At 36.6% G+C, this 14,774-nt stretch overlaps 1 pseudogene; it reads right to left on the reverse strand.

The window, feature by feature from the left end:
- Nucleotides 1-11,344: 11,344 nt before the first annotated feature.
- Nucleotides 11,345-12,459, reverse strand: LOC101330203 (syntenin-1-like; annotated as a pseudogene).
- Nucleotides 12,460-14,774: the final 2,315 nt, after the last annotated feature.

Here is a 14,774-nt window from a genome sequence, read left to right on the forward strand (position 1 = left end):
CTGTATTCAGAAAACTATAAGACACTGATGAAAGAAATTAAAGATGATACAAACAGATGGAGAGATATACCATGTTCTTGGATTGGAAGAATCAACATTGTGAAAATGACTCTACTACCCAAAGCAATCTACAGATTCAATGCAATCCCTATCAAACTACCACTGTCATTGTTCACTGAACTAGAACAAAAAATTTCACAATTTCTATGGAACACAAAGACCCTGAATAGCCAAAGCAATCTTGAGAACGAAAAATGGAGCTGGAGGAATCAGGCTCCCTGACTTCAGACTATACTACAAAGCTACAGTAATGAACACAGTATGGTACTGGCACAGAAACAGAAATATAGATCAATGGAACAGGATAAAAAGCCCAGAGATAAACCCACGCACATATGAACACCTTATCTTTGATAAAGGAGGCAAGAATATATAGTGGATAAAAGACAGCCTCTTCAATAAGTGGTGCTGGGAAAACTGGGCAGCTACATGTAAAAGTATGAAATGAGAACACTCCCTAACACCATACACAAAAACAAACTCAAAATGGATTAAGGTCCTAAATGTAAGGTCAGACACTATCAAACTCTTAGAGGAAAACATAGGTAGAACACTCTACGACATAAATCACAGCAAGATCCTTTTTGACCCATCTCCTAGAGAAATGGAAATAAAAACAAAAATAAACAAATGGGACCTAATAAAACTTCAAAGCTTTTGCACAGCAATGGTAACTATAAGCAAGACAAAAAGACAACCTTCAGATTGGGAGAAAATATTTGCAAGTGAAGCAACTGACAAAGTATTAATCTCCAAAATATATACACAGATCATGCAGTTCAATATTAAAAAAAACTAACGACCCAATCAAAACATGGGCAGAAGATCTAAATGGACCTTTCTCCTAAGAAGACATACAGATGGCCAAGAGGCACATGTAAAGCTGCTCAACATCACTAATTAGTAGAGAAATGGAAATCAAAACTACAATGAGGTATCACCTCACACCAGTTAGAATGGGCATCATCAGAAAATCTACAAACAACAAATGCTGAAGCGGGTGTGGAGAAAAGGGAACCCTCTTGCACTGTTTGTGGAAATGTAAATTGATACAGCCATTATGGAGAACAGTATGGAAGTTCCTAAAAAAACTAAAAATAGAACTACCATATGACCCAGCAATCCCAGTACTGGGCAGATACCCAGAGAAAACCATAATTCAAAAAGGCACATGCACCCCAATGTTCATTGCAGTACAATTTACAATAGCCAGGTCATGGAAGCAACCTAAATGCCCATCGACAGATGAATGGATAAAGAAGATGTGGTACATATATACAATGGAATATTACTCAGCCATAAAAAGGAATGAAAGTGGGTCATTTGTAGAGACGTGAACGGACCTAGAGACTGTCACACAGAGTGAAGTAAGTCAGAAAGAGAAAAAGAAATATCATATATTAATGCATGTATGTGGAATCTAGAAAAATGGTACAAATGAACCAGTTTGCAAGGCAGAAATAGAGACACAGATGTAGAGTATGAAAGTATGGACACCAAGGGGGGAAAGTGGAGGCAGGCAGCAGTGCTAATGGTGGGATGAATTTGGAGGTTGGTATTGACATATATACACTAATATGTATAAAATAGATAACTAATAAGAAACTGCTGTATAAAAAATAATAAAATAAAAATTTTAAAAAGAGACAAAAAAAAGCAAAAAAACAAAAGCAAGCAAAAAAAAAAATTCATGCCAAGTTCAGCTTACTGATTAATTACCAATTGTAATACTATATGTACTTAAGTGTGCATATAAAAAAAAACTACAAAGGCACATTTCTTAAAAAATGGCCAAAAAGGCTATATAATCCTCTTTTGGGATCTTTTTCCCCATAGTTCTAAAGTTCCAAAATTATAGGTTGACTTTTACTATTAAGTGAAAATACACAAATACTTTCCTATTGACCTGTGAGTAGAGTAATACAAGTCTGTGTGGCTTAATCCTTCCAGAATAACATTTGGTAGGACTATCGATGTTATACTAGGAAATTAAACCCACGTTCTCTCCAGGAGAACATGGAAGAAATATGATAATCCAACGATTCTCTTGGAGCCTACTGGCAAAATTTTAATTTTGACCCCTTCAGACTAGCTTGATCCCATACTAGATTTAAAAGACTAGTCTTTTTAAAAAGCGCTTGTATTTTTGGACAATTCGATCTAAAAACATTATGAAAATTGAATATGTTTGTAAATTTTATTGGCTTCTACTCCCACTTCTGATCTCTTTTGCTGAGCAACCAGTTCTTATGCCAAACTAATCGTCCCCAACTAATCCCTTGTTTCTTCACACTGTAGAAGATGTGTCATATATGCTTGGCAAATCTGCTCTAGAGTTTTGCTCTTTGAAGCGTAGTCTGTGGTCACACATGGCTCACAGAGGAGCAGACTAGAAATGAAGACTCTCAGGCTCCACCTCAGACGTACTGTATCAGAATTCGCACTTTTAAGAGTAACCCTAGATAGCTGGTTTGCACTTTAAAGGTTGAAGAAAACTCCTCTTAGGATCTCTTTGTAATTACTCTTTGGAACAACAGTTCTCAGCCCTAGTTGCACATTAGAATCACCTGGGGAACTTTCAAAATTCCTAGTCCTGTTGCCCAGGGCACACACTTGTCTATAGCAGAATCACTGGACATGGTCCAGGTATCAGTATATTTTAATGATCCCCTGATGATTCCAATGTGCAATGAAGATTGAGACTCTTTAGAGTGAATCAGAATCACCTGGTGATATTCTCAAAACACAGATTCTGGCCCTCAAAGGCCCCGAATTCCTGATTTAGTAGGTAATGGGTGGGATCTAAGATGTACCTTGAACAAGTTCCAAGTTGCTGTTGCTGCTACTCAGGTAGCCATGCTTTGAGAAATACGAAATTAGAGGATGTGACTCAGAGGGGAAAATTTCAAAAACTGTTGCCAAGGAAAAAGTACTCCCTCTCCAGCCTATCTCCTCCTATTCCTTATAAATAAATTGATGAATTCAATATTTATGAGCCTTCTGACACCCTGAACTTCTTTACTCTGAAACCCATATCTTTACTGTTCTTCAGAAACCCAATCACTGAGCCGCATCATGGCTATTTTTTTCAGCACCCAGAACAGTTCCACCAAAAAAAAGTCAGACTTCATACTAGATAGATACACTTGAACACAACCCAAGAAATACTGACAGCATATCCTTCTTTCCGGATTTTTTCATCCCAATAAATGACATCACCGTTTACCTCAACTATGTGATCTATTATGTCCCAGAGTCATCTCTGATTCTCTTTTCTCTTTTACATTATGTCCAATATGCCAACAAGTTCTACTGATCATTTCCCTGTAACACCCTTAATCATATCTTCTCTTTTCCCTATTTACCGAGAGCAATCATCTTAGTCTCTGTTTCCTCACAGATGGTTGTGTCTTTCCCTATCCTCATCCACTCAGGCACCAACTGAATTGTTAAAATACAAACTGCTTGTCACACACAAATCTTGCTTCCACAATTTAAAAGTGCCAATATTTCTCCATTACACATAAAATAAAATCCAAAATAAATAGGGCATTTAGAATACTTCCACAATCTTATCTTCTCCCTCAGTACACCTTTCCAATCTATCTCCCACAACTTTTCTTCATAAGTCTGCTGAATTCCCAAACCCACTGAATCTCTCATGATTCCATAAACATGCTATTTCTTTCCATTATTTTACATATATATATATCAAATAGGATATGTAATATATATTCTACGTAGTTCTATATAATTCTATAATATATAACTAGAAACCAACTCTTCACTGTTGTTTTAAAATACAATTCAGTCTTTAAGACTCAGGTCTCATATTTCCTCAAATTCAAAGTCTTCCTCAATACACTTGAGTAGAAAAATAACTTATTCCATTTTACCATTTAGTATTTTCCTATTGATAGTTTTACATCAATATGTCTTTCTGTATTCACAATAGTGTCCCTCACAGCATTTAGCAATATCTGGCTCTCAAAAAAATTGTTGCATTTGTTATTACTTAAATGGCAGAAATATCATCAAATAGTAATTCTCTGCCCTTCAATATTGTTACCTTGCCCCACTTCAAACATATACCAAAAAAGATAGACTCAGGGAAAATTCTCTCTTTACTGTAGATACGGAATTCTTTTCCATGAGTTCATATGGATTAGATAATCCTGACGATGCCATTAGCAGTTACTGCAGTTCTCTAAAAGTGTAAGTTCAAAGTCATCAATCAGGTTTCCAAAGCCATATTTTAGCCCATTCCTATAATAAGAAAAGAACTGGGGTAGGAAAATGATGGGGAAACTTTTTTCTCTCTAGGTAAAACTATATTCCTGCCACTATGAAACTAATAAAAACGACCATTTATTTTCTGTCCATTTCAAATACAGCTCTTTCACATACATTTTTATACCAACATCGAGATGGAGAGAAAATTTTCCTGTCTTTCCAGTTGAGCAAACTGAGACACAGGGAAACTAAATAATTTCCATGTCATATAATTAGTGACAGGTTTAAGATATAGCTAGTAGTCTGCTTTTTAACACACCAGAAGACTTTACAGCCAATACCTGCTTTCCATTTCAATTACATGTGCAGTCCGGAGCATGCCGAGAGCGTGATAAATGACATGATGTTTGTTATACTATTGAAGTCCAGAACTGGAGGACAAGACTGCAGAATTAAACTAAAACCAACTTCATAGAAAGATATTAAACTAGCAAATATTTACACGTTCTAAATTTACAAATTACTAATAGCAATTTAGTAACTGAATTATGCATTTAATATTACTAAATAGTAATTTGGTAGACAAATATATTTCAAGAAGGATAAGTGAATCTTACTTCTTAAAAGGATCATTTGAAGGTCAGCATGAGTCAGAGTAAGAAAAAGACAACACCTTAACTAGTTCAGAAGTTACCCAGCTAATACTGTGATGTAATCACATAAATTAACTCAGAAACAACCAAATTATTCAGAAGATGAGAGGTAAGAATATAAAATATATATAGACAGCTTCATTAAATTTATTATATCCTTCCCTGCCTTAATAAAGACAGTAGATTAAATGTAGTTAAGAATTTACTTGATGACTCAGGGTAATTATTTTATAATTACAGTTCTGTACTACAGTATGGAAACATTCCTTCCCCTCTCCCATCCTTGACTTGGTACTATGTGTAAGCCGTATCTTGCTTTTTGCCAAAAATTCTGGCAGACATCTATGTTGTCCTCATTGCTCCTATGTCTTTTCCTCTTTGACCTGTCACTTGTTATTGCTGTCAGACTTTTTTTTTTCTTTGTTATCCCATGGCTCATTTCTATTCTCCAGTTGTAAATTAGGATGGATTTGAGGATTATCAGGAGATCTCAGAAAACCAAACCATAAAACTATCAGAAAAATGCTGTCAAACACAGAAATTTGTTCTTTTCATTTTCACTTGAGAATATGGGGACAAAAACCCAGTAAAAGACCGGGATCTGTCCCAGTAAAACAAGGAAGGTCAGTCATGCTGGAAGTAGAATCACAAAGGGACCCTGATCTGACATACAAAAAGCCATCCTGTACTATTCCGAGTATCTTGGACACGGGGAAATAAATGTGACCTTGTAGGTTATTGAGACCTGAGAATTGCCCTATTGAAGAAAGAAAACAGACTTTAGAGCCTGAGACCAACCCTAAATTTAGGAGTGAATTTTTTAAGGAGCCACTCTCTTTGAAAAGATAAGGATTGTATTCCAGATGAAAGCAAGTCTAGCAAGTCAGTCAGCCCATGCAGGATCTTTTAGAGGTTATAACACGTTTCCTTGCACATCAGCATCCAGTCTTGGGTTTCCTGTCCATCTCCCATATCAGTATTTCAGATTAAAATTCCCTCTGATGAGCATGAAACTTTCACTGAGTCTGTAACCTTTGTTCTTGGTTCAGTTATGAGAAATCATGGCAGAGGGCAGTAAAGAGAAGTGGGACTTTCCCTATACGACAGTCACAGTAATAATGGGAGGATAGTGGCACTGGTGTTTTGAGAGGTTAATCACAGTGAAGCACCCAGACAGCCCTGAGAGTGGCAGGGAGAAGAAGGCAGTGTGGAGAAGCAATTGCCACTTGGTTTGAAAGGCATGGGTGAAATACGCTTTTTTTACTTCTTACTGTACCACAGAAAGATGACCCTTAAATAGGAGAGGTCACAAGTTACAATTTGAATGATAATAAATAGACTTTATAACTACTGTTTATTTCATTAATTTCACTTACAGTGCTTTCCTGATTTGTTCAAGATCATTTCAGAAGTCTGAGGTTGCTGTAAAGCGCTTATAAGTTTAGTGGTCACTTTAAGCACCAGTATCGTCACGTACGTTTGCCAAAGCTAAGTAGAAGATAAAAATCTGGGGGTGCTCTGGAAAGTGAGTGTGTGCTGCCCTGGATCCACACAGTTAATAACCACACACATACACACACACACATACACACACACACACACACACACACAAACATGGACTCCAGAAAGAAAGAGTACGCAGTCTGCGCTGTAAATCATTTTCCTATTTTTATAATATGCACATTTAGATATTTTGCTGCTCTAAATTATCCTTATCTGTTAAAGGCATACATCATGTTCTTCTCAAGCAAGTTGTTGTAAGAAATACTTAAATGTCTGAGGTGGATTACAGTACATTACAGGTATATTTTAAGATCATATTTTTCTTTGGGAGCTTTCACACTCTATTAGAGAAGGTGCTATTAATCATTAACTAGGATGAATTGAAGAGCCATATTGAAATTGCAACACAAGGATTAGTTCTCTACTGGAAGTTAGAAGATAGAGTAAGAATTTGTAATTAATCAGCCCCCAATTTTTGGTATCTCTGAATATGTATCTTTCTGAACCAAACTTCAGAATGGAGTGTTGCTGTTTTGTGTCAATAGCTGTGCTGTCTAATATGGTAGCCACTAACCATATGTGGACATTTGAATACAAGTTTAAGTTAACTGCAGTTAAATAAATAAAAATTGTGTCCCTCAGTTACACTAACCATGTTTCAGGTGCCCAACAGTCATGTTTGGCCTAGTGGCTACCATATTGAATACAGATGTAGAACATGTCCATCATCTCAGGAAGTTCTATTGAATAGTGCTGGTGTATAGGATGATTTTCCTTTTTTCCTTCTACATCACCCAGGTACACATTAAAATGTAAGCCATTATGCCAACATTTGAGAATGGCATACCCTAATACGCTGGCTAGCTAAAATGGAAGACAGTTTAGTGATACAAACACATCTTTTTTTCCACCTTTTCTTTCCTGGACTTAAGATACAGTAAGGTTTAAATGCTTTCAGAATTTGTTCAGTCCTCACGGTTAGCTAGGTTGAGTATACCCTTGAAAAAGGAAATCCAGTTGCTGATTTTCCCCATACACTGGGATATTATTTCTTGGATTCAGCCTTGGGGAATGATAATATACAATTTGGGAAATAAAATGAAAGAAAACTGCAGTCCCCTCCCCTTCCAGGTAACAGGAGAGCAGAGAGACATATACTTGTTTATGGACCATCAAATAGTTCCATGAATTAAAGATCCTTGCACTAAATTCAGGTCTCTTCTGTGAATTCCCAACGGGTATTAAATTTAAATACCTCTCAGGTTCTCACCATAAGGCCATTAGGACAAACATAAGATCTCTGTTGGTATAATTTCCTTTCTCTTCTTCCAGGTAACTGTATTTTGAAAAGGTAATCAAGATTAGGAATTGCCTTCATTCAGGCAGAGATGGGATTTAGTTAAATAGGTATAACCGATTAAGAAATGCTCTATGTATTTGAAGATGAGAAATCTACTAACTGGTCTGAGGCATCACAGTAATGTAATGGATGGTGGACAGACAGGTTCTAATCTGAGTACCAGCCTATTATAGCCACAGAGATGTTGAGATTTTGTGGAGTCTCAGGGTGAGCAAAAGACCACCAAGACTTAGCAGGTTTCTAGAGAGCTGTTAAAAAAAGAAATACACCAGAGGTTTAGCTGTGGATTAGTTGTGCCTTGAGCACTCAACAGTCAGGATTTCTGTCAAGATTTGAAAACAATGCCATCTGATAGTCACTAGCTTGAATTATCAGCAGGTCTTGGAAGCTTTGAACTTTCTGGTGATTATGTGCCCTTTATCCAGTCTTTTGCCACCATATGTGCTTTTTTTAGTCAGAGTATGTTACATTAACTGGTTTCAGAAGTCTGGGTGACCCGAATATACAACTCTAATGTCTCAAATAAAGAACATAGGACTGTAATTGAATACTGCCATGTTGCATACTTGAATACTATGAATATTATGAATACTATGCAGTTACGATTTGACATATGGTTAATATGGTGTGTCTGGATGAGTTACTTAAATATGGTCAAGAACTTAAAAGGAACCCATCCATACAAATCACAATTACTGCTCCTGCTGACAGATTATCTGGGAGGAAATAAAAGGATATCTTAGGGAAGCCAGCTCTGGTGAATCTGTGGCAGAGACCCTGCCTCATATGACCTCTCAGACTGCCTAACATATTGACACCACTTCATGATGATGCTACCAAGTAGAACTTTACCTGGTCCCAAAGAAACTTTTTTTTTTTTTTTTTTTTTTTTTTTTTGAAACTTTTCTTTTTTATCACAGAAAATCTTCTGAGAAGGGTAAAATGCCCAGTACAATAAGCTAGTAAAAATTACTTCAACTAGATTGTTCTTGTACAAAGACCTTGCCCATATCATCTAAACAATGGGTGGGAAATTAGTTGGAATACTAATTTGTAGCAAGAGCATTTTATTTATTCTGTTGCTCAGAATAGGGAGGTTCTGGGGTATAACTTAGGAGACAGTGACCAGGAGTTGCTGTAGGATTGCTCAGCATATACCATATCTGTGATTTAGCAGGCCCAGAGACCCTGTAAGTTAGCTCAGGGAATCAAGGAATAGAGGGAAACAGATTGTCTTACAAAACAGCCCAACATGTGCTAATATTAGTAAGCACCTTAATCACTTAGCTTTAAAAAAAAGAGAGAGCCCTATTTAGTGGGAAAAGAACAAACCCATCCTTATATACCATATATATAAGGCCAGTCCATATACTCTATATTTAAACATGTAAAAGTTATAAATTAGAATAACAAATTGTTAAATCAAATTGTTCCCTGTAGACAATTAAATCTTCACAATTAAATTTTTTAATGTAAATAAAATCATTGTTTTTATATTATTGAAAGTTGACACAAGAAAATCAAAGACAATTAAATCTTTTTTTGCCCACCTTTTGATGTTCTACTGATGAGCCGACAATGTTTGAATAATAAATGGAACATTGATAATTTATAAATGATTTTGTATTTAGCTCATAAGATTTATTTCTTATCTTACATACATCAAAATCACTATTCTGGGATAAAGAAGATGTGGTGTGTGTATATATATATATATATACACACACACAATGGAATACTATTCATCCATTAGAAAGAATGAAATAATGCCATTTGCAGCAACATGGATAGAACGAGAGTTTACCATACTAAGTGAAGTCAGAAAGAGAAAGACAAATACCATATGATATCACTTATATGTGGAATCTAAAATATGACACAAATGAACTTATTAACGAAATAGACTCACAGACATAGAGAACAGACTTATGGTTGCTAAGGAAGAGGAGAGGTGGGGGAGGGATGGATTGGGAGTTTGGGATTAGCAGATGCAAATAATTATAAAATGGATAAACAACAAGGTCCTACTATACAGCAAAGGGAACTATATTCAATATCCTATGATAAACCATAATGGAAAAGAACAGGTAATAGAATACATATACTCTATTATATATATAATTGAATCACTTTGCTGTATACCAGAAAGTAACACAACATTGTACATCAACTATACTTCAATAAAAAATAAATTAAAAACAGTTTCTCTTTTCCAGCTGCAAAAAAACCCCATCATTATTCTGTAATAATCAAGATATGCACATAACTTTTTGGCCCTGTGGTAGGCAGAATTCTAAGGTTGGCCCTACAACGTATCCTAGCCCCTAGTGTACCCGGGACTCCCATTTATTGCATTCAACCAAGGGCTAATCTAGCTTTGCTGTGAAGGTATTTTGCAAATGTAATTAAGATCTAGAATCAGTTTACCTTAAAATAGATTCTTTTTTTTTCAGACTAAAATCTAACTTTATTTATACATTTTCAATTAAAATAGAATAGGCATAAACCAAAGAGAAGGAAAAACAAATCAGGATGAAGTGTCACTGTCATTCTGTTTGCAGGGATGGGTCAGGAAATGGAACAAATGAGCAGGATAGCATTCTAAGACATCCCAGAGCAGCTAGGTTACATGTAAGTGCCAAAACCAGGTATTATCCCACTTAATCTACACATGAAAAAGAAGTCAAAGTTTATCCTATTTAGTACAAGAATTTTTCCATTACATATATAGTGATTTATTTCTCAGAAAGTGACACCAGTAACTTTTAGAGGAAAAGTTTCCATTACACGAGGACTAGAAAATCTCAAATGCAACTAAGCAGCTGTGCTATTGCTCAATATGTACCGTTACACTGCTCTGGGCTAGTGTCCGTTTCAGTTTAACAGAGAACTGCATTTGGGGTTTTAGAAAGGCAGCAATAGTTTGGCTTTTATTCTAGATGCTTAACGTTGTTTGTTAAGGTGATAGTCCAAGCATATTAAGTAAAGGTAGTTAAAACGTAATGATAGTCAATATAGTCTCTTGCAGCCTACATACACTGTATAATAATGCTTACATGGAATGAAACCAGTGTTACTTAATTGGTGTCTTATACAAACAGAACTGAAAGAAAAAAGTAATCATTCTAAATGTACTATGGTAACAGTAAAAATGCACATATACCATAGAACTAAAGTGATATGAACAGCACTACCTGATACCCAGGATCGAAGGTGACTGGTTCCAACAAAGCTGAGCCTGTATCAGTCATCCTAATGACACGGGTTGTAAAAGCATCTGGTTTCCAGTAAAGACACTAGTCTATGAAAGTAAGTCTTTCAACTGTAAAATCAGGATAAGGATACAACTATCTTGAAGTCTGAACAAGATATCAGATCAAACAGTAAGATTCCCCAGCCCTGCTGTAAGACAGGAAGGTCCTCATGCAGCAAATGCTTGCTGGCTCCTAGAAAGCTTCATGTGCATAATAGAAAGGTACGTTGCCAGAGATGTAAACAGGAGAACTTCAGTGAAGTTTCTACTGTGCCGTGACTTCTAAACCTCAGGAATGGTGTGATCCATCAAGCTTTTCATAATGCTTGGTGCCATCCGTTTAATAATATGTTCAAATATAAAAACAGGCATGATTGTAATAGTAACTACATTCCCAGCTGTTGACAGTATGTCTGCGATTTGAGAGCCCTTCAGTCCAATGACATTCTGTCAGTTGACCTCACAGATGTTGTGTTCCGTGAGAAGACCGTTTCCAGCTGCAGAACTATGGATGTGATTTTTCCATTTTTAAAGACAAAGCCAACATGTCCAGTACTGTCCTTATGCATGGTAATTGTCCGTTCAAAGGGCCTGTCACGAATGGTCATAGTAATCTTCTCTACAAAAGCCTGCTTGAGCACCTTGTGTGCTCGGTTGGAGATCCAGCCACCACAGTTCTCCCCGTTGATCTGGAGCACCTGGTCCCCGAATCGCAGACCAACCAGCGAGGATGGAGAATTTGCCTGGACTAGCTGAACAAATATACCATTATCTATGGATTTAAGCCTGAGCCCAATTTTTCCATCTTGATCCTTACACAAAATGACTTCCCGAATCCCTTGCTTAACTTCTGCTCTGTGGATTCCAGTATCATTACCAGTTACAGGAGCCACCATACAGTTCATACTGGAAGCTCTTGCTACCAACTGCCCCTGACTTGGTGCTCCAGGGACCATGGCCATATTTGCACGTATTTCTTCTTCATTTAAACTAAGGTCCATGTACTGAGAGAGCTCCGGATACAGTTTAGGATAGAGATTTCCATCTTGAGAGATGGGAGCAGAAGCTTCAGATAGAATTGCTGGATTGGCAGGGTTTGCAGAAAAGGCAGTTTGAGCTTGCTGTTACATCTCCAGGCAGCTAGCTTTCTGCTCAGGACATAAAAAGTCTTCTAATGGAAATACCCATATAATTTGCTTCTCCTTAAAGAGGTCAGCCTGATGTAGACTGTAGCCCTCTTTATCTTCCAATCCAACATTTGCCAGTATCAACTGCTGCTTTCAAAATAAAAAAAAACCTCTGCTCAAAGTCTACTATGGTTAATTTAAAGTTCAGTTCCATAAAAACTGAATCACCTTGTCTACCTTCAGGTCTTCAAGAGATGGGTACAGAGACATTTTTGCAGGATTTTCCTCCCCATCAAAATCCACCCGTAATTGGCTGCTCTGTGGAAATGGAGATGGGCCCTCTAATTATCTGCTCTTCTGCCAGGTGGCAAGATGCTGAGCTCTGTCAGCAGAGGAAGCTGGAGGCACACGAGGCCTCAGGGACCCACGCGCTGCAGCCGCCGCCGGTCACTGGCTCAGACTTCTGAGACCCAGAGAGAGGAGGACGGTGCGCGCCCGAGGACCGCCCGCGCCGCGCGTCCCAGCCTTCCGCCCGTGCCTTCCCCTCACGCCTTCCGTCTCCTAGAGAGATTCTTTGGGTGGGCCCGACCTAATCACATGAGCCCTTTAAAAGCAGGGATCAAAGAGAAAGTCAGAGACTCAAAGCATGAGAAGATTCATTGCACTGTTTCTGGCTTCTAAATGGATGAGGCCACATGACAAGGAATGCAGGCTGCCTCCAGAGCTGAGAGCAACTCTTAGTCCAGCCAACATCTTGCTATCAACTCTGTGATACCCTGAGCATGAACTCAGCCAGGTTGTGCTGGACTTCTGACCTGCAGAACTGAGTACTAACACATGAGTGTTGTTTTAAGCCACTGAATTTGTAATTTGCTGTGTATCAATAGAAAACTAATAGACCTTCATTAAAAGTTATACTGATGACATCTTTAGAGTAATGTGACTGAATGCCACTTTGTTTTTTAAATCTTGGTTTAACAATTTGTCATACAGAGATTAGAAAATCTTGTTGAGTTTAGTTTATTTTGAGCCTTGGGTCTAATCACTACAGTTAATAAAGAAATCTCAAAAGATATATAAATCTTGGCTAAACTTACTAAATAATGATACTTGGAGTTTTATTCCTAGCCATCCATTGTACAAAGACTTGCTGAAATTCAAGAAGCAAAGTTTATACGTCCTAAGGCTTGTTAATCAGTTATTATGGAAACTAATCAGAAGATATTATATTTTTATATTTGTAATAAATGTGTTCAAAATTAACTAAAATTATTTGCTTATAATATTTTAAAACAGGTTATAAAATTCTCTTGCCAAGTTTTTCACTTTTAAGAATGTGAAATCTGTAACCTATTTTCAGCAGCAAAATCATATGACATGAAGTATTTCCTAGTATACATATCCATTTGCTATTTTTGGTACTTTCACTTGAAAAGCATTTGCTTACTCGATTTTTTGTTTAACTTAACCTTCCTTTTGAAAAGAAAGATTGATTTTTTTTTTAATTGAAAATAACTTCATGAAGTATACCCCTGCCAGCCAGTGGTCATCACAGAAAAAGAAAAGCTATTTGGAACTCATCTTTTCTGTAAAATAAATTTGGAACTCACCTTAGCTTCTTTGCCATGAAATAATCAGTGAACATCTATAAATACCAAAAGTTCTGATAAGCTACATCTTATTATGAAATACTATACTATTTTACTCTTTAAGAAAATGAATTCATAAATCCTTTTAATTGGGCACATGTAAACTGTAATGTGTCCAACAAGGACAAAAGCAAATACACAAAAAGAACACTCCATGAGGACATGAATAGTCTTTTCAATAAATGGTACTGGGTTTACTAGATAGCCCCATGGGAAAAAATGGAGTGTAACTATACATAAACATTAATTCCAAGTAGACATAAATGTGAAAGGAAACCATAAATCTTTTAGATGATAACATGAGAGATTATCTTCACCATCATGAGGGTGGGCAAAAATTTTGTAAGCAGACACACAAAAAAGTATTAACCATAAAAGAAAAGATTGATAAATTGGACTTGACTAATATTGATAACTTCTGTTTATCAAAGATGCCAATAAGAAAATGGAAAAGACAAGCCATGGAGTGGGAGAAGGTATTCATAATACATTTTTCTGGAAAAGGACTGACAAAGGATTCGTATAAAAAATACATAAAGATTAAAAATCAATAACAAAAATAGATAATTCAATTTAAAAATGGGCAAAAGACTTAAAAGTTGCTTCACAAAAGATGATTCCCCAATGACTAGTAAGTATGTGAAAAGATGATCCATCTCCCTGGTAATCAAGGAAATGCAAATTAAAATCACAGTTATATTATTGCATATCCAGAATGGTTAAAATTAAAGAAAATAATAATGAATATTGGTGAGTTATATGAAGCAACTGGAACAGTCATGACCTGCCGGCAGGAGTGTAAATTGGAACAATCACCTTGGAAAACAATATGCACTTATCCTATAACACAGTTATCCCATTTCTAGATATATACTCGCCAGAAGTGTGTACATATGTTCCTCAAAAGACATGTACGAAAGTGTTTAGAGCAGCATC

This window comes from Tursiops truncatus, chromosome 5 (genome assembly GCF_011762595.2).
Source record: "Tursiops truncatus isolate mTurTru1 chromosome 5, mTurTru1.mat.Y, whole genome shotgun sequence".
NCBI classification, from domain to species: Eukaryota; Metazoa; Chordata; class Mammalia; order Artiodactyla; family Delphinidae; genus Tursiops; species Tursiops truncatus.